The sequence below is a fragment of the Dasypus novemcinctus genome, chromosome 1 (genome assembly GCF_030445035.2).
Source record: "Dasypus novemcinctus isolate mDasNov1 chromosome 1, mDasNov1.1.hap2, whole genome shotgun sequence".
Taxonomy (NCBI): domain Eukaryota; kingdom Metazoa; phylum Chordata; class Mammalia; order Cingulata; family Dasypodidae; genus Dasypus; species Dasypus novemcinctus.
Window position 1 is genome coordinate 124,192,586 of NC_080673.1, and position 20,907 is coordinate 124,213,492.

The 20,907-nt window shown below is 36.4% G+C and overlaps 1 protein-coding gene across 2 annotated transcripts in view; it reads right to left on the minus strand.

Annotated features, from left to right (window-relative positions):
* The window catches only part of CFAP299 (cilia and flagella associated protein 299), a 785,488-nt gene that overhangs the window by 595,441 nt on the left and 169,140 nt on the right, over positions 1–20,907 (minus strand). The gene's annotated exons all lie outside the window — the stretch shown is intronic.

Genomic DNA, 20,907 nt, shown 5'->3' on the forward strand with positions numbered 1-20,907 from the left:
CAGAGAACAAAGCCATGTGAAGAAGAGACAGATTGGACTGTTGCAACCATAGCCAAGGAACACCAGTGACTGTTGGAAGACAAGTAACTAGGAAAAGGCAAGGAAGGATTCTTCCTTAGAGCCTTCAGAGGGAGCATGGCCCTGCTGCACCTTGAGTTTGGACATACCCTCTAGAACTGCAAGAGAATATATTTGTTTCTCTTAAGCCACCAAGTTTATGGTGATTTGTTACAGTAGTCTTAGGAGACTAATAGAAACAGGATGTAAGAATCTTGTTTCCTCAACAACTTCTCTGTAACATCATTATTACCACTGCTTTCAAACCATACCTCAACTATCACTTCCTCAGAGAAATATTCTCTAGACAACCCTCCCCTTCTTAGGTCAGAATCTCCCTTGATTTATTTACTTTTAATTGCAAAAGTTGTAAGTATAAAGAAAAATCATGCACAAAGTATAGACTTCCCAATTCCTCCCTCTCACATGGAGTTTTATTTATTAACAATCTGTATTAGTGTGTTACCTTGGTTACAATTGATGAAACAATGTTATTATAATTATACTATTAACTAAGTTCCCTCGTTTACATTAGGGTTCAGTTTGTATTGTACAATTTTATTGTTACTTTAAACTTTTATTCTGGTAACATATACACAATCTAATATTTCCCATTTTAACCACTTTTACATATGCAGTTCATTGGTGTTATTTACTTTCACAGTGGTATGCTACCATCACCACCAATCATTGCCAAAACTTTTCCATGAACCCAAACAGATATCGTGAACCAAGTAAACATTAACTCTCCATTCCAACCCCAGTCCAAGTTTCTGATTCTATAAATTTGCATATTCTAAATATTTCAAATGAATGTTTTTTTGTGTATGGCTTATTCCACTCAATATGATGTTTTTGAGATTCATCCACGTTGTAGCATATAGCATAGATCTTAAGTCATTCCTTGGACTGGGAAAGAGTGTAAACTACAATGTAAACTATAATCCATGCTATGTAGTAGTGCTCCAAAATATATTCATTAGTTACAAGGAATATAGCACATTAATGAAAGAAGTTGTTAATGTGGGGGAAGGGGGGGTGTGGGAAGTGGGGCATATGGGAAACACCTATATTTTTTAATGTAACATCTTGTGTGATCTATTTATCTTTTAAAAATAAGTAAAAAACATTTTTAAAAAAGGAAGTCATTCCTTTTTACAGCTGAATAATATTTCAGTGTTTCTATATAACATATTTTCTTTACTCATTCTGTTATGGGCACTTGGGTTGCTTCCATGGTTTAGTAATTATGAATAAGGCCACTATCGACAATTATGAAATATCTGGTTGAGTTCCAGCTTTTGGGGAGGTATATGCCTAGAAATGGGATTGTCAGATTAAATGGTAGTTCTATACTTTCTGGGGAAGTGCCAAACTATTCTTCACAGCAGCTGCACCATTTTACATTCACGCCAATAATGCACAAGTGTTCATATTTCTCAATGCCCTCTTCAACACCTGTTATTTTTCATTTTTTAATAGTAGCCATTCTAGTGGGTGTGAAGTGGTATCCCATTGTGATTTTTATTTGTATTTCCCTAATGGCTAATGATGGTAAACATTTATATGGGCTTATTGGCCATTGTTATATCCTTGATGGATGTAGGATGTCTGAATACCTGAAAGTAACTTGTTTCTCTCCCTGTTGCTAGGATACAAAGGAAAGAATTGTATGTTAATTAGAAAGTAATGAGATGCAACCCTTTCTTGGTGCCAAATTCCGATTTCAGTGGTCAAGAACATTCCTGTTGAAGCAATGATGTATGAAAACCAGCTTTGACTGGTTGACCGGACCTGCGCAGAAGAAACCCCTTGCTGTTCTCACTGCAACTTGCTTAATTGACATAGTAAAATTCCCACCCAGGGGTGGAGTTATCTGCCCCGTTTTTGATCATGCAATGTATGTGCATGCATGATTTCTTGAACATACTAATCTTACAATTATATTACCAGCTATGTGTTCATCCATATGTATAAAGCTAATGTATAATCAAAGCAAATGCTAAGTAGTAACTTGGGTATTTAAGCAACAGTGAAACTATAGCACAGAGTCGAGTCTGAGTCACTTTGGACCCACCTTGGCTCCCAAATGCAAGTTCTGCCTAACACCCGTGTTAAAGTTTTTTTCTCTGGTTATCCCGAAAGGCCTAGCTTTGGGGCCTAACTTCCTCTTTGGAGAAATGTCTATTTATACCTTTTGCCCATTGTTTAATTGGGTTATTTGTCTTTTTTGTTTCTGAGTTGTAGGATCTTTTAAATATTCTGACTATTAAACCCTTATTAGATATATGCTTTCAAATATTGTCTCCCATTCAGTAGGGTGTCTTGTAATTTAATGATAAAGTACATTGATGCAAAAAAAGTTTTAAATTTTGATGAAGTTCCATTTACCAACATTAAACCCAGAATCTATTCTTAGCGGGCCCATATCAATAAATTCAGTCAGATTGATATTGATATTTCTTTCCCCATTAATCCACACCTTTAATATCCATTCTTACATTATTCTCCTGATTTCTGCTTACATAAATTGGAAAATTCATGCAGTTCATTTGGAGTATAGTGTACCTCCTCATGGGTCACACTTCATACCTCACCTATTGGGGCATGCTGGGACTTCAGTTTAATTGGAAGAAAAAAAGAGGTGGTAAGAGTGGGTCATGAGAAGAATTAGAAGTGTCCTGCAAGCCAGTTACCTCAGGGCATTCCATTGCAGTTTCATCTTGTAAAACAGGATTAATTTCTGCAGAGAGGGGAATGATGACTGTTTCCTCAGAAGAAGTGGCTACAAGTTTACCAGGTATAGTAGGGTTAATCTCTTTAGGTGATTCTTCAGGGCAGGATGGAGGTAGGGTAGCTGTTTCCTCGTGGGAGACCATTACAGGTGTATCTGGAAAAGACTCAGCAGAATCTAGGGTTCAGTGTTCCCATTGCTACCATTAACTACCCATATGTTCCCATTCAAATATCAAGATCCCAGTCCTTTCCAATCAATGTCCTCACTTTAACAGCAGATATCCTGCAAGTTTAGGAATTTAGTTTCTGTTGTAATTCTGCCACTTGCCCAATGAGACTCTGGGTCTGATTTTCAAGGATTTCAGGTCTGTGGCTACATCCTTCATGCAGTGCATATATTGCTAATTTGAAGCCTTCAGCTCATCCTTTTGTTTTATATCTGTTTCCAGTATATTTAAGTGCAACCAGCCAGCATCATTATAACTTTTAACTCCACAAAACTGTACTAAGTTGTCAAAAACACTCTCATCCTTGCCTTGCCTCCTGTTAAGCATTTGAGTAGTAGTATCCAGTGGTGATATTTTGCTTATCTCTATTGTCAACTCCTGCCATAGACTATCAGTGCCATCTTGATTACTGGAAATAGAGTCATTATGGCTTTGAATCTAATCAGAGTAGGAAGCCAATTGCAAAAACATCCAGAACCAATTCAGAAATCCCATTTTTGAGTCTGTTTCTCAAGAAACATTCCCAGTACCAAAGCTGTATTAGCCAGGTTTCTCTAGGGAAAGAGAACCAACAGAAGATATCTATAAATATCGTAAGATTTTATAAAATTGTCTCACATGACTAGAGATGTACAAGTCCATGTTCCACAGGGCAGGCTGCAAACTGGGAAATCTGATGAAGGTTTTCAATGAATTCTCCAGGAGAAGCTAGTTGGCTAAAGTAGAGATGAAAATTCTGTCTTCTGACTGCTGAAAGCATCACTTCTTTCAAGGACTGCAAATGATTGGGTAAGATAGCTCTTATTTCTGAAGGCAATCTCCTCAATAATTTGTAGATGTAATCAGCCTTAGATGCAATCAATTCACTGATGATTTAAGTCCATGAAATGTCCTCATGGTAACAATGAGACCAGTGCTTGCTTGACCAAATAACCGGACACCATTATCTAGTCAAGTTGACTTATAAATCTTACCATCACACAGCAGTTGAAATGATTATTTGTTTTTCCCCCTTGTTCCTATTAATATTGTGTTACATCAATTGATTTTCTAATGTTGAATCACCTTTGCATACCTAAGATAAAACTCACTTGAACATAATTCATAATTCTTTTAATTTGTTGTTGGACTTTGATTGCTAGTATTTTGTTCAGGATTTTTGCATCTATTCATAAGGGATATTGCTGTTTAATTTTCTTTTCTTGTGTTATCGTCATCTAGTTTCGGCTTTAGTGTGATGTTGTCCTCATACAATGAGTTAGGAAATGTTTCCTCCAGTTGAATTTTTTTTTTTTTTTAAACTTGAGCAGGATTGCTGCTAATTCTTCTTGGAATATTTGGTAAATTCATCAGCAAAACCCTCTGGTTTTGGACTTTCATATTTTCAGAGGTTCTTGATTACTGATTTGATATCATTATTGGTCTGTTTTGATGTTCTATTTCTTCTTGAATCTGTATAGATACTTTGTGTGTTTCAAAGATTTTATCCATTTCATCTAGTTACCTAATTTGTTAGTGTAGAATTGCTCATATAATCCTCATGTAATTCTTGTTATTTCTTTAAGGTTGGTAGAAATGTCCTCCATTTCATTTATGATTTTAGTTATTTTTGCCCTCTTTTTATCTCTGACAGTGTTCTTAAAGGTTTACCAATGAGCCAACTTTTGGTTTTGATTCCTTCTATTGCTTTTTTTCTTTTACTCTCCATTTCAAATGTTTCCACTCTAATCTTGATTCTTACTGCTCATTTTGGGTTTTAGGTTGATACTCTTCTTTTAGTTCCTCCAGGTGCAAAAAGATTTCTGACTTTAAATCTTTTTAACATAGACATTAAGAGTTAAAAATTTCTCTTTTATCATTGCATTTGGAGCATCCCATTAGTATTGGTATGTTGTGTTTTCCTTTTATTTCACCTCAAGACAATTCCTAAATTCCCTTGTGATTTCCTCTTTGACCAACTGGTTATTTAACTGTGCATTGGTTAACTTCCACTAAATGTAAAGTTTCCATTTCTCCTTCAGTTATTGATTTCTTCTTCATTCCATTATAGTTGGAGAAGACACATTGTATGAGTTCAATATTTTTTAATTTATTGAGACTTGTTTTAGACCTAACATATAGTCTATCCTGGAAAATGACCCATGTGCACTATAAAAGAAAATTTTTTCTGCTGTGTTTGGGTGAAGTGTTCTTTATATGTCTTTTGGGTCTAGTTGGTTTATACTATCTTTCAAGTTTTCTATTTCCTTTGTTGTCTTCTCTCTCAATGTTCTATTCATTATTGAAAGTGGTGTGTTGGATTTCCCTACTATTAATGGAGAACCACCTATTTTTCCTTCCAAATCTGTAATTTTTCCTTCATATACTTTGAGGCTTTGCATTAGATGCATATAAATTTATAATTTTACGTCTTCTTGTTCAATTGACCCCTTTATCAAAATATAGAATCCTTCTATTCCATTGTAACAGTTTTTGATAAAGTCTACTTTATCAAATAAGAGTATAGCTACTTGTTTTAGTTTCATTGGCTGCTCAACCAAATACTTTGTAATGAGTTGGCTTAAACAATGGGAATTTATTAGCTCATGGTTTTGAGGCTAGTAAAAAGTCCAAATCAAGGCCTCATGAGGTGCTGCTTTCTTCCAAAAGACTGACATTCTGGAGCTGACTGCCTGCAATTTTTGGTCCTGGACTCCTCTGCCACATGGCAGTGCATCTAGTGGACTCTCTTGACCTCTCTCTTCTCTTCTGGGTGCCATTGTTTCTTCCCATGGTTTTCTCTTTCTGTCTGAATTTCATTTCTCTTACAGAGGACTCCATTAAAAGGATTAAGACTCATCCTGATTGATGTGGGCCATACATTAACTGAAGTGCCCTTATTAAAAGATCCTACTTAAAATGGGATCACACCCACATGAATGGATTAAGAAAAAGTGATTTTCTGAGGTACCTGGCTCCAAATCCCCACATTCTGCCCTAAGGACTCCATAAAGATATGTTTTTTTTCTGCATGCAAAAAAATTCATCCCATCACAACATCCCCAAAATCTTAAGTCATTCTAGTAACAATGTGGTGTATCATGTCCTAGGGCACAATCCCACTTCATCTGTGAACCTGAGATCTAGAGAACAAATTATTTGTTTCCAGTATGCATAAGATAGACATTCCCATTCCAATAGGGAGAAATTGGAAGCAAAACAGGATGCATGGGTCCCAAACAATTCCAATTGGGCAAACTCCATTAGATTTCAAGGTCTGAGAGTCTATAGATAGATGTTTCATTTTCCAAGCCTATGAAGTGGCTGCCCCACTCTTCCCAAGTGCTTATGCAGTAGCTATGCTGTACCTGAACACTGGAATGAAAGTTCTACCCTCTCCAAGCATTGAGATGGCAGCCAGGCTGTCTGCAAAGCATGGGGCACAGGCCCTACCTCTCAGTGCAATGGTATGATAGCCAGGTTCTCCAAAAATTCCATGGTACACCCCTGCCATCTCTTAGCATTGTGGTGGCAGCACTCTTCCAAGTGCAGTGGTGGACTGAGCCTTACGACACACATAGATGGGCCCATTCTCTTGGCCCCAGGAGATTTCGTCAGTCTAGACCTTGGTTTCCATGGTTCTGCCCTTGAAGTCATTCTTCCTTTAATTTGTCCCTTCTCTGTTCCTTTCAGTCCAAGTGGGTAGTGATTTTGCTCACAGATATTTGCAAAAACCTTGCTGGCTCTGTTGCAATTCTTAGGGATCTAAACCATCAGACAGAAATTTCCATAGATCCTTCCTGCATAATTGCATTTTTTATTCTGACTTCACTGAAATGGCTGTCTGGTTCCATGTTCAGTTTAACCCCACCTCTCTTTCAGTTACTCTTTGTATGTAATATTTTTTATCCATCCTTTTACCTTCAACCTTTTGTGCCTTTGAATTTAAGGTGAGTCTCTTTTAAATAGCATAAAGTTAGGTCACACTTTTATTTTCCATTCCGCCAATCTGCCTTTTCACTGGAGAGTAATCCATTTACACTTAAAGTAACTACTGATAATGCAGGAATATTTTCTCTCATTTTACTATTTAGTTATTGGTTTTGTTTTGTTTTGTTTTGTTTTTGATTAGAGAGGTTGGAGCTGTATTAGTCAGGGTTCTCTAGGGAAACAGAATCAACAACAGATATCTGTCAATAGTTAGCAATTTTAATGAGTCTCTCATGTGACCATGGGGATGCACAAGTCCAGGTTCCACAGGCAGGCTGCAACCAGGGGCTCCAATTAAAGTCCAGTGAAGGTTCTTGATAAGTTCTGGAAGATGTTGGCTGTCCAAAGACGAGCTGGGAAATTCTCACCCAGTGCTGGAATCACTTCCCCTTTTAAGGCATTCAACTGATTGAATAAAGCATCACTCATTGCTGATGACAATCTCCCTGAATGATTTAATTGTAATCAGCTTTCTATGATTTATGACTGCAGTAAAGTCAATGGTGACTAAAGTCCATAAATACCCTTGTATTACAGTTAGCTCAGTGCTTCCTTGACCAAATAACTGGGCACAATTACCTGGCCGAGTTGACACAATAGCCTAACCATCACAAGAACTTTCAAAATAATCATAAGCATGTGTGGAATTCCCATATAACACTCCTCTACCAATACACTACATTGTTGTGGAATATTTGCTACAGATTATGAGATAATAACACCAGACTATTACCACTAACTTTGGTCTATAGTGTACATTTGGTATATATTTTTCCATATTCCCCTATTATTAGTACAGTAAATCTTTGGCATTGATGCAAGACTATTATAATATATTTAATTTTTAGAAGTCTTATACCTCTTATGTTCCTTGACTTTTCCCTTACTGCCTACATTCATACTTATTTTTTAGTTTAACACTTTGAGTAACTTCTCATTTCCCTCTGTATCTGTATCTGTATCTGTAATTTTCAGATATATTCACTATGGTTGCCATGGGTCTTAAATTTAACATGCTAAATTCATAAGATTCACATTAGATTTGATACCACATTAACTACAATAGCATACACAATCACTGTTCACTACCTGTCCATCCCCACACCATTTAATAAATTATAGTTTCATATATTGTATGTCTAAAACCATAGATTTGACATTTTTTTTATGCATATGCATTTTAGGAACTGTAAAAAAGTTAAAAAGTGAAGTTATATACCTAAAAATACAATAGTACTGGCATTTATGATTACATTTATAGTTACCTTAACTGGAATCCTTTATTTCTCTATGCCATTTCAACCCACTGTCCATGTCCTTTCCTTTCAGTATGAAGAACTCCTTTTAGCATTTCTTGTAGGGAAGGTCTAGTGATAAAGAACTCCCTCAGTTATTGTTTATCTGGATATGGGTTTTAGTTTGTTAAATATAGCAGAAATGGATTGACTTTTACAAAGGGGATTTATTTTTAAAGGCTTACAGTTCTGAAGCTATGAAAGTGTCCAAATTTTTCATTTAGTAATTACAGTCTTTGATTCCAGGAGTTATATTTATTTCTTTTAAAAATTTTGTATCTCTTTATTGAGAATGTCATATTGTTCATTCATTATTTTCCTCAATCCTTTATTTCTTTCTCCATACTTTCTGCTATTTTTCTGAGTATATGGAAGATATATATATATATATATATATATATATATATATATATTTTTAAGTATTTGTTCAGTATGTCCTAAGTCTGGTCTTCTTCACTGAAATTTTCTGAAATTTTATCTTGTTCCTTTGTTGGGTTATCATTCCTTCTTTTTCTTGTCTTGTAATCTTTTGTTGCACACTGTATATTTTAATATTTCAATGTTTTAGATCTGGAATTTAGTTCCTGAGTTATCTGTTCCTTAAGTTTGTTTTTAGCTAGTAATATGACTGAGATTTCCTGAGTGCCAGGAGCTAATAAAAGCAAACCAACCAATGGAAAAAACAGTTTTCACTGTCTTTGCAAGTTGGTTTTTTGTGGACTGGTGTTCTCCTTGAGAGTTTAGCCCACCTTTCAAGAAGCTCAACAAAGGTGAATTGTGAGATTTGGTCTAACTTTTCTGAGCCTGTGTCTTGTAATGGGTTTGTGGTTATGACTTTAAGAAGTCATCCATGTACAGGAATTTGACTTCCTATGCAACAGAATTTCCCCCTCCTGAGTCCTTATTTGATGTCTTAAAGCAGGTTATCTTTTGTCCCAGTCTTCTTTGATATAATTGCTTCTTAAACTGCTTTAGATTTCTTCAAGCAGTTTCTTCCTATGGGACCAGTTCTGCGAGGGCTACTCTGAGGAAAGTTTCCTAGTTCAGTTCTTCAGGCTGACACCCAACAGACTGGTACCAACATACAGGCACCATAGAACAGGGTCAGTGATCCACAATGGAAGTGTAGGCTGACTCCACACATCAGAGATGCACCTTGAGTGTATCCTCAGGTTTTTAAAGCTGTGTTTTCTTGATTCTGCACTTGCCCAAATACTGCAAACTTTTAACAGTTTTCCATAGATTTTAGGAAGACAGATTTGCCAGTTGTTGCTAGTTGTTCAAAGATTTTGTGGAGAAACATAACCCTGGAGTATGATACACTGTCATCTTGGTCAATTTGAAGTTCCCTTTATTTTTAAATTCATTTATATATTCATTTGCATACAGCCTGTGGAGATTTACTATAGTAACTACTATAGTTTGTAATTATGTTCACGGGTGGTTCAGGGCCATGATCTAAGAAAAGCATTGGTTGTACATAAAACTGGGAGTCATCAGTATTAGTGGTGGGAATAAGTGTGATAGACCAAGAAGAACAAGTCAAGTGAGGAGACAAAAGAAGCAAATATGAGATGGCTAAATAATAACATTATAGTAAGATTAGATAGAGGCAGTGAATTCATGAGAAATAACATTCTGTCCCCCCAAAGATAGGATCAATGGAGGCAGAAGAAAACCAGGAAAGAGATGTGACATGGTCAGTATGTGCTGAAATAAGATCAAGGAGGTGTTGGTTTCAAATGAGAACAGGCGTGAGATAAGATAACATAAACTCAGCAATGATTTTTTATTCCCAGAAGAATTACAATAAAGTGATGGGAGAATATCAAAACACTATTTAAGGATTGAGAGAAGTAGAAGTAGCAAAACACACTATATTTTAAGGAAATTCATGGTAAAAACAGAAAAACCAACAACAAAAATCATGAGACTGCCTTGGGAAACTCAAGAGTTGAAAATAAGCTTTTTGAGATCCTAAAGGAGAAAAACTCAGTTAATGAGTTTCAGGTAATCTTTAGGTTTTCTGTGATAACAAAACTTAATAATCTCTACCATCGGGAATGGTGCTTCAAAATCCTACAGAAAAATCATTTACCACATATTTTCTCACATATCCCTTTGAGAAAGTTAACATTTATTTACCCTTCTTTTGCTCCTTCATTGTCCCTTTCACAACCTAGATTTATAATTCCCACTAGCATTCTATTAATCAAAAACCACACAAAATTCACAGTCAATAAAATTTACTAGCATTTCTTATTTGCCTGTTTTTATCTGGAAAAGGAAAAGGAATCACCTGAGTAGTGAAAATTTGCAACATTAAAATTTTAATCCACCAATTAAATGGTGCAAAACTTCAAAAAATAACTTAAAAAATGGTATATATAGAGCAAACCTTTAAAGTTTAAAGTTGACTTGCCTTTTATGGTATTTTTGTGAACACTCAGATGGTAAGGTGACCTGCCTATAGTTTTGGTTTTAAATGGGAGAGAAAAATCTTTGAGGATGTGGATTTTATCTGATATCATCAAAGTCCAAAGCTTAATACTTTATTTCCCTATTTTTTAACAAATTACCTACTTATATCAAAATCTCAAAATAATACATGTTCCAAATGCTTATGGAATTAGAATCTGATCCATAATAGTCTTTTATATAAGTATGGTTTGCCAACACCACACAAATTTGACTCATTCCTCCTACTACAAGTATTTTATAATATAAAAATGAGGGGTGACTACTTAATGGAATTTTGTAAAATCAGTTATCCCTGGTTAAGAATAACTCATAATGGACCCAAAACATGAAACAATTTCAAATTGTTTACCATGTGGTAAGACATTGGGCAGTTGGCAGAATTGAGCAGAACCAGGACAGTGAAGTAGTTAAACAAAATAATCAGAAAGATTAAAAATCATTCTGAAGAAAGAATGAAACATAACTTTTTCCAAAATATTGCCCATTATAGACTTCATTTTCCCTAGTAGGTTATTTACAAATAAAAACAAACAAAAAAAGTGTATAGATATTGCATGAAAAATAGTGCCACCTTTGGACACTGTAGGAACTTTCTTAAGTGTTTAAAATTTTTGAGGTAAGTTCATACTGTTATGAAAACTCTTAGAGCCCTACTCAAAGTTACAGGAGGTAATATTTTCTTGGTATATATATAGATATATATTTAAATTGCTGCGGTCACCCCTCGGGCTGAAGTGTGGTTTGCTGGCCTGGCGGGGGAGCAGCCGCGGCAGGCCAAGCCGCTGCCCCCATAATAGGGTGGCTGGTCGGACTCACCGCCACCCCTGAAGGAAGCTCGGCATGGGCGCAGAGTGCCCTCGGGTCTCCCCTTCTCGGCAGCCATGCTTCCGCGGCCGCCCCTCCTCCCAGATGGCGCCACCCGATGCCTTGTGGGGCAGCACCCTTCTTCTTCCTTCTCCCTGCGCAGGTGCAGGGCAGAAAATTCCAGTCTGCCCTTTTCCCCTCCCCCGACAGCAGCAACAGCCAGGCGTGGGTGGAGAAATCCAGTCTGCCCTTTTCCCTCCCCCCGACAGCAGCAACAGCCAGGTGTGGGCGGGAAACTCAAGTCTGCCCTCCACCCCAGCAACAGCAGCCACCAATCCCTAAACCCTGCCCCTTCCCCCAGCAACAGCGACAGCCAATCCCTAACCACCACCCCTCCCCCGTCCAGTACCGCCCACTGACCTTTCACCGGCAACCAATCAGAACAGGGCGTGGCTTCGACCAATCAGCCTTCCCCAGCCCCTATAAAACTGTTGCCTCTCCCTCAGTAAAGTGGACTTGCGTGTTTACCTTGTCTCCGCGGTAGTTCTTCTGCCGTGCGCCCTCCAGTCCTGAGAGCCCCCGACAAGGGCCTGGCCTCCCTTGTCCCCAGTTCGTCGCCTGCTTCTCCGGGCGACCCCTTCGTCGCCGGCTTCTCCGGGCGACCCCTTCATCGCCGGCTTCGCCGGGCGACCCCGTCAGCCGAACCGCGCAACCCCTGTGAGACCGATCCCTCGTCTGCTGCTGGACCGACCCCTCGTCCCAAGTGGGACCGACCCCTCGTCCCAAGTGGGACCGACCCCTCGTCCCGAGCGGGACCGACCCCGCGTCCAGAGCTGGACCGACCCCTCGTCCGCAGCCAGACCCCACCTCTACCGACCGAGCAAGCCGCCGCAAATTGCAATTGGTAGAGGGTGTATTATTTTAATTACAGAAGCACCGACTAAGAAAAATTGTGACTGCCCTTAAGTACAACACAAAGTCCCAATTCTATTTTTAGTACTTTTGTTCCCTATCATCTAAAATCATTTAAAATTAATGAGCAATAAGGTATATTATAAATACAAATGACCAAGAATGGTGATGAAATGTGCTAACATTTTGAGAGCTGAAGTTATTTTACAAATTTTCAGAAATGTTGATCCTTAATGCACTGATCTATAATTGTTGTAACCACACATTTTATAAGCTTCAGTGGGCTTTATTAAAAACCCCAGTAACAGAACAATCAGGTTTAGATAACTCATGTTAGAGGTATTTTCTTTAAGTAAATAGGCTCACCTTCCATTTGGTTATTCCAGTAATTTTGAGTACTTTACAGGATCTGGGAAATCTAAAATGTCACAACTAGCACGTAGACAGCCTGATGGAAGGGAAAAAAAATTTTTTAAGAAGGGAGGGGGGACTAAATCACTTCCTGTGGTTAACGTTTTAGAACCCAGTCCAGAAGAGTCTGTACCAATATTGTGGGTTTGCTGGTATCTTGTTTATGAGCATCGGAAACAGACTTGCATCGATGCCATGCTTTGAGTAAGATACACGTGTGAGACAGATGGAACTTGGGTTTCTATGAGATGCAATTAAAGACTTACTGCATATGCTGCCAAATACCACAAATATTAAACCATTTTAGAACAAATTTACTATTGCTTTGACAGCAGTTTCAACAAAATAGCAGGTTATTCCAACAAATTAGAAGATTGAGTATACTGAACTATTAGAATTACTGCAATTTAAAACATGATAGTTTAGTAGCATAATTTTATTAATACAGTACACCCTGAAAAGATTTAAACTCAAGGGTTTTATTTTAATAAAATACATCAGGCTTCTGTATGTGAAAAATTATGAAATTTCTTTTAAATGAGTTTGCCCAAGGAACAATAAGTCAGAGGAACATGGAGCCAAAGACTCAACACTGAGTGAAACTACTTCCAAGCATGGAAGTGGAAGAGGCCACAGAAAGGAGAATACCCATTAAGACACCATTTTCATGGTTTCCCAACATCTTTTGGAATTTCTTCTCAATGTCAAATGCTTCAGATTCATTAGGATAACAATATTAAATAACCAATAGCTTGATTAACTAGAAGTCACTGGTAGTGATGCTGGCAAGGGTAATTTTAGTTGAGATGAAAGATAAATCCATATTGTAGTGGACTTAGGATGAAAAAGTTTAAGAGTTCCCCCAAATCAATAGAATTTGAACTTATTTCAAACCAAAAATGGGTAAGTTGGCCATTCAAACAAAACTGAAGTGAATAAATTTAGCAGGTTTCTAACTTTCTTATAACTAGGTCTAAATTCCTTAGAGATAGGCTAGCTATATTTATGACTATTTTACATCAATATAATACAAGATGTAAAATGGCAAAGCTTAAGTGAGAAGCTATGAAAAACACTTTACCACCATACTCCTGAATGGACATTTTCATTGCAGAAATACTGTTTTAGGATGTTTATTATTTACCTTAGCAAAAAAGCTAGCTATCAAGAGAAGATAGGATTAAAACCACAGAATTAGCTCATGTAGCTAAACTCTCACATGTACTCACCTAAAATTCATAGAAGTTAATTAAGCAAAAAATAGAGAATGGGTTAAATTCCCTTTTGTTATCAGAGATTTTCCACTTAGATAAATATGAAAAAAGATCCAGCTTCATAAAGCTAATAAGAAACATATCTAAATCAAAATACAAAAAGGTAGAATATAAAGAGATAGAACAGGTTTATCAGATATATGCTAGTGATACATACAGAGATGTAGAAATGTTAATTTCTAATATAGTCAAGTTTAAATAATGAAATGTTAAAAATATGTCAGCATTCTACAAAGCAGAATTCAAGTATGAAGCATATTATAATCATTATACTTTATTTGATGAGAAAATAATGTGCTTTGTGAAATATAAAGTACAACAAAAATCCTAAACATTCCACATCCATATTTTGATACCATTAAAATTATGTTATAGAAAAAAGTCAGTGTCTTTGAACTTTGTTCATAATATACTTTTAGCAAGTTTCAAAATAGAATTATGGTGTATTAGTCAGCCAAAGGGATGCTGATGCAAAGTACCAGAACCCTGTTGGCTTATATAAACAGTATTTATTTGGGGTAAAGCTTATAGTTACCAGGCCCTAAAGAATCCAATTCAAGGTACCATTAGAGGTACTTTCTCACCTAAAGTCTGTTGCCACATTTTGAAGCAAGATGATGGGCAATATCTGTGAGAGTGCAGCCTTCATTCTTCCTCTTAAGGCTCCCTGGTGCCAGGTTCTTCGGATCTCAGCTGTAGGCTAGCATAAGGTTCATTTCTCTCCCAGGGACTCGTTTCTTTCTGGATTCAGATGTTCTCTGATCTCTCCACAAGGTCAGCTGTAGACCATCAGGCTTATCTCTCTTCTCAGGGCTGTGTCTGTAGAAACTCTCTCTTCCAAACTATCTGCTTCTGTGTGTCTAATTCCCTGTGAGAATCACAGGGGGCTGGGATTCAACTACTACATGCCCAAATGATGAGATCGAATGAAAGCCCTTGACATAATTTAATCAAAGACATCTCAGCTGAATCTATACATTCAAAGGGTATGATACCCAGAGAAACACACCAGTTTATAAACATAATCAAATATCTTTTTTTGGAATTCATAAATAATATCAAACTGCCACATATGATATGACCCAAATTTTATAAATAGTATATAATAGAGATATGCATATATGAAAAAATGAAGAAGTACAAAAATACCAACAGCAGCTTTTTCTCAATAGAATAAGGCAACTTTATCACTTTTGCTTATATTTTTATTCTCTGTGATTATCATTATATGAAAGTTATTTTTATAATAGTGAACATTGACTTTATCTTATTTGACTTATCTAACTTTAAGGATAGCATATTTCTGTTTTAAATTTCTCATTTATCAATGCCAAGAAAGGAAATATATATCAATAGAAATGAAAAAAGTCACTTGTTAATAAATGAAAATCACATTAAATTTTTGGGAAACTTTTTTAAAAACCAAAATTTGGTATGGATTGTAAAGTTACCTAAATTGAATATAAGGAAAAAAAAAATTTCTAAATGAGGAGGAAATGGTTACATCTAATTCTTCTTTTTCACCTGAATTAAAATTTCCACAAAGATCAAGAATTAACTGTTAAAGGTAGTGTTTCTTTATAAGGATAACCTAAAATGTTATTTTAAATATACAGGTAAAATTTGTTCATGCTATGGGTCCGTTATTGCTGTGTAAGTATACATTTCAGGAAGGAAATTGACGTTTCAGCCAAACTAAATACATTCTTCTCCTTCCCTTTGCTACTTCCATTATAAGACATAAGTTAATACTGAATTCTAGTTGAATTGAACACCAAATTCATAAAAATAATCCTATCAATATATGCCTTAACAAAATTATATAAATTTCAGCATATGAACTTTAATCATTTTCTTTTAAAATATTTGGGGTAAAAGGATCCACATCTTTCTTCAGATTATAATTGAGAAAGTTCTAAGCCTGGAGTCAGATGTACTGGAATTAGTTGAATTAGATTAGATTCTAGATTAGAATCTAGATTAGAATTAGATTAGATTAGATGGAATTAGATTCTTAGTTGCCAGAGACAATGACTGGAATTTGTTTAAGTCTCTGCTACACACATTAATATATTCATTTATTCCTCAAATATTTTTTATTTATTATATTCTAGTTACTACTTTAGGGAATTGTATTAGAGCAATAAGAAAGACTAGGTCTCAGCTCTCTTAAGGCTTTTATTCCAGTAGAATGAAATAAACAAATACAAGAAAAATTAAATGAAGTAATTATAAATTAGGGTTGAAAAAAATTGTGAAGGAAATAAACATGATAATTGACAGAGGTTTACAAGACAGAGGATAGATAAGTTAGTTCAAGTGGTCAGCATATACTGATATTGGAGCTGACACCTGAAGGATGAACCACAGCTGTAGAATACGTAGCAGAACAATCCAAGCAGAGGGAAAAGCAAGTGCAGATAAATAAGAATGCACTTAATGTATGAGGAACCAAAGAATGATGGGATGGCCAAAGTGTCATGAGCACAGGTTGAGTGCTATGAGATAGAGATGGAGAATTAAGTGTTAGATCATGCAAAAAGAAGTTTAAATTTTAAGAAAAAGGGAAGTAAAGCAAGGTTTAAGAAAGTGACCTGATCAGATGTTCTTGTTTTGTTCTGTTTTGTTTTCCCCCCTCAAAGGCTTCTGCTGTCTTTCATGTGAAGTATATAGGAGGGTGAAATGTGTAAGCAAATAGGGCACCATATTAGTGGCTTAGCTTAGGGTAGTGGAGTTGGGGAGAATGGTAAGAGCTTAAGATATGTTTTAGTTCCATAGGATTTACTGATATTTCAGATGTGAGAGATGTGGTAAAGGGAGGGGTCTAGAAATTCTCTTGGACATTGACATCAGGTACCAGCTGATACCATTCACTGAGATGGGCAGAATAGAAAGAGGAGCGATTTTAGATGAAGAATGGGGATGGGAATCAAGCATTTTGTAAAGTTCAAGAATATGAGACATCCAAATATGAGAGGTAGAAGAGACAGAAATACAAGGGTTAAGCTCAAAGAGAGGCCAGAACTGGATATAAATTTACGAGTCCCTCAGTTATTTCAGTTACCTTTGCTGCTCAGACAGATACCATGAAATGGGTTGGTTAAACAATGGGAATTTACTAGCTCATGGTTTGGGACTTGGGAAAAGTCCAAATCAAGGTATCATCAAGGTAATTGTGCTTTCTTCCTGAAGATCAGTGTACTAGAGCTGACTGCCAGTAATCCTTAGCTTCCCTGTCACATGGCAAGGCACATGGTGGCATCTTCTGGTCTCTCCCTTCACTTCCTGGTTTAGTTTCTTACCTTCTGTGGCTTTCTCTCTCTGAATTTCATTCTGCTTATATAGGGACCCAGTAATAGGATTAAGACCCACCCTGACTGGAGGTGGGCCACACCTTAACTGAAGTAGCTTCATAAAAGGTCCTACTTAGAATGAGTTCACACCCACAGGAATGGATTATATTTGAGACCAAGTTTTTGTGGGTTACATATGGCTTCAAACAGCCACATACCACAGTCTGAACCCCAAAAAGGCCTGTTCTTTTTATTTGTAAAATACATTCATTCCATCACACTATCCCAAAAGGCTTAAGCCATTTCAGAAACAATGCTAAGTACAAAGTCTCATCAAAATTGGCTATGGCTGTTGTCTGTCCTGGGGCACAATTTCCCTCCATTTGTGAACCTTTCAAATCTTGAGAACAAGTCATCATTATCTCCTTTGATATATTAATACAATATACACTAGAAGGATAGGTATAGAATAAACATTCCTATTCCCTTAAAAAGAAATTGAAAAGAAAACAGGGATCACAAGTCCCAACAATTACAAAACCTAGCAGGGTCATACTCCATTAGATTTCCAGGACTGAGAGTAATCCATGGAATGATGTTTTGTCTTCCAGTCTTAATGAAGCAACAGCCACACCTCTTCTAAGCACTTGAACAGCACTGTGCTCTCCCTGAACACTGGCATGAAGGCTTCACCCTATAGAAGCATCATTATGGTGACCAGGTCCTTTATGAATGCTGGGGCTCAGGTTCCACTCTTCCAGAGCACTGGGGTGACAGTACTATTCCTGAACAACAGGGCAGAAGGGCCACCCTCTCCAAGTGCTGGGTCATACGCTCTCCACACACATGGGCAGGCCCACTCTCCAGGCCCTAGAAGATGTCTTCAGTCTAGACCTTCCATAGCTCTGCTCTTGAAGTGATTTTTCCCTCAGTTTGTCCTTTCGCTGGCCCTTTTAGTCCAGACTGGCAGTGGTTCTGTTCATATAGATCTTGTAAAACATTCTCAGTCTTCCACAGGGGTCCAAACCTTCAGACAAAAGAACCTTCTACAAATCCTTCCTGCATAACTGCATTTCCAATCCTGACTTCCCTAAAATGGCTGACTGGTTCCATTTCAGCTAAATTTCCACATGGAGCACTATTCTCTTGGGATTCACTTTCCAGAAGCTCAGAATTTTCTAAAGGATCAGTTTTTTTTATTTCTTTGTGTCCAGCTGTTCAGTTATCAGCTTATTCCTTTTCTCTTACCTTTTATTATAAGCTGCCAAGAGAAACCAGGCTGCATTTTCCAAACCTCACTTCAAAATATACTCAGCCAAATATTCAAGTTCATCACTCTCAAGTTCTTCCTTCTATCTGATAGCAGAACTCAATTTTGCCAAGTTCTCTGAGATTTTAAAATAAAGATCACCTTTCCTAACACAGGCATCATTAACTTTTTTTTTTAGGAGGCACAGGAAACAAACCCCAGGACTTCCCATGTGGGAGGTGGGCATTCAATCACTTGAGCCACAGCCACTCCCATCATTTCCTTTTAAAGCCTCATCTGAAGTACCTTTAGCATCCATATTTCTACCAACAGGCTCTTCAAAGCTATCTATGCTTTTTCTATCAAGTTTCTCACAAGTCTTCCAGCCTCTACCCATTACCTAGTTCCAAAGTCCTTTCCACATTTTTGGTATTTGCAATAGCACACCCCACTCCTAGGCTATTCAAAGACCATGAAATGAGTTGGGCTAAACAATGGGAATTTACTTGCTGACAGTTTGAAGCTAGAAAAATCTAAATCTAAATATCATCAAGGTGATACTTTGTTCCTGGTTTTGTTCCTTGGCTCCTCTGTTACATGGTAAGCCACATGGTTGTGTCTCCTGGTCTCTCTTTCACTTCCAGATACAGGTTCTTGTCTCCTGTAGCCTTCTTTCCCTCTGAGTTTTATCCTGCTTATATAGGAATCCAGTAATAGGATTAAAACCCCTTTTGATTGAGGTGAGTCACATCTTAAGTAACATCATCAAAATGGTCCACTTACAACACACAGGATGGATTAGATTTAACATATTTTTTCTGAGGTACATGTAACCTCAAACCATCTCATTGATATATAATTGGTTTGAAAACCATGAAAATGCAGGATATGTGCAGTAGGAGATGATTATAAATATTACAACCACTTCAAGTGCTGATGAGAGACTTAGATGCACAGAAAGTGTTTTGAAAACTTTAAACTGCTATTAAAAATTAAGTGTTGTACTATACACAGATGTATTCTCTCTGGTTCTTCCACACACAATTCCCAAGTCCCTCCTTTATCTCCTTCATGAAAACTCTCTGCTTTTGACTGCTTAGTGGTCCAAACTATATTCCCTGGCTCCCCCAAAGTACTAACTTTTCATGATGAATAGCCATATACTTATTTACTTTTCACAAATATCCCTAACATTAATTCTCCTTGACACTGGGATTTAGGAACCTATGAAATCATGTGAAAATGAGCAGAAAAGTAAAAGTTTTTCAAAGGTATTACACAAATATACATATTGTATAATATTGTGCTTATCTGAACACCACAAATAATTTCCTTAGATAAGGAAAGAATATGGCTATATTACCCTTATACCCTATGTGTGAATACTATTATATATGTGTATATATGCTGTTCTTGAATAACATGTTTTCCAGAAAATAAATATTTTTTTAAACTTGAACAAAATTCATTATTGCTCAGGTTTTCCTATCAAATCAAATTCAGAATTCTAAGTCCAATTTACTACTTCTACTTTAAAGAACATTTTAAATTTACAGAAAACCTGGTGTCTAGTCTATATTAATTCTAATTTTAAACCATGAAATAAATATCCTTAGAATTAAAACAAAATCCTGCTTATTAAAACAGCCATTATATAAAATGTGTGGTCTTTCCTAAAAAGCATATTATAATTATTTTTATGATATTTAAATAATTATTTTAATCCACAGTTTGATGACATCCATATTAGAAAAAATTAAGCATATTAAACAAAGAATTACATATCAGAAGTTTTTACTCTGGGCAAACATTGCAAAATGCCAAATTAAACTTTTTATTAAAAGAATGCCAATTTACTTAGGCACTATTAAACCTAATAATTTGCCTTTCCTAAATGGAGAGGTACACAAGGTTGACTAACCAAGAAAAATATCTTCTTCAATAGAAATAGTATAGAAACAGATTTATATAATAAAAAGTTATGACCAAAAATAATTGTCTTTAAAGGGGTGTTATTGGACAGTTTTATTGGTTTAAATTTTACATATAACCAATATGTAATGCTTTGAAATTAAAATTATGGGATTACAATACAAATTCATTTGATTTCATTTTAATGATGCTAATTTAAACCAAAATTTTTAAAAAAAGGTATATTCAGAAAAGTTTTAGTAGCTGTGAAGAAGGCCAATTTTGAGT